Genomic DNA, 886 nt, shown 5'->3' on the forward strand with positions numbered 1-886 from the left:
CCGTACCGCCGTAAATAATCTAGAAGCAGCGAGTTTCTGCGGGTCGAACGAACGTGAGGATGACGATGATGACGATGATGACGATGATGACGATGATGACGTGCGTCTGAGCAGCAGCTTGTGTTTGTCTCACCGAGGTGAAACTGTGACGATCAGTCTGAGTCTCATCTGATGCTCCAGACGATGAAAGAAAGAGACGCGATGAGTTGAACAGATGGTCGGATGTGATCAGAGAGAGAGAGAGAGAGAGAGAGACAGAGAGAGAGAGAGAGAGACAGAGAGAGAGAGAGAGAGACAGAGAGAGAGAGAGAGAGAGAGACAGAGAGAGAGAGACAGAGAGAGAGAGAGACAGACAGAGAGAGAGAGAGAGAGAGAGAGAGAGAGAGGATTGTCTGCAGACTCTCAGTGTTTCTGCATCTTTAATTTATACATGAAAACATGAAAAGCCTCAAAATTATAAACAAAGTCTACATATTTAAAAGATGTCTGAGGTGTGTTTGGTTTGTCCGTTCTGGGCTACTGTAGAAACATGGCGGTGCAACATGGCGGGGAGATATGAAGCCTCGTTCTAAGGTAACGAAAAACACAACGGTTCTTATTTTCAGGTGATTAAACACTAACGAGAACAGTTCATTCTACACACTGCACCTTTAAAAGACACAGAGACTGAAAGGGTTAAATGTTAAACACGTCTGTAAATACTCGTCGAATTTTATCCGCCGTCCAACGGAGAAGCTGCCGCTCGGTTTGAAACGTCAGAAATGTTCGGAGAGGAGACGACGGTCGGCTCAGGAAACGTCCCAGAAGAGAAGAAGAAGAATGTTTCCTGACAGCTCTCTCATTGGTCCGTCACCGGATCGACATCATCGTCAGTATATACGACTCA

The sequence above is a fragment of the Thunnus maccoyii genome, chromosome 20 (assembly GCF_910596095.1).
Source record: "Thunnus maccoyii chromosome 20, fThuMac1.1, whole genome shotgun sequence".
Taxonomy (NCBI): domain Eukaryota; kingdom Metazoa; phylum Chordata; class Actinopteri; order Scombriformes; family Scombridae; genus Thunnus; species Thunnus maccoyii.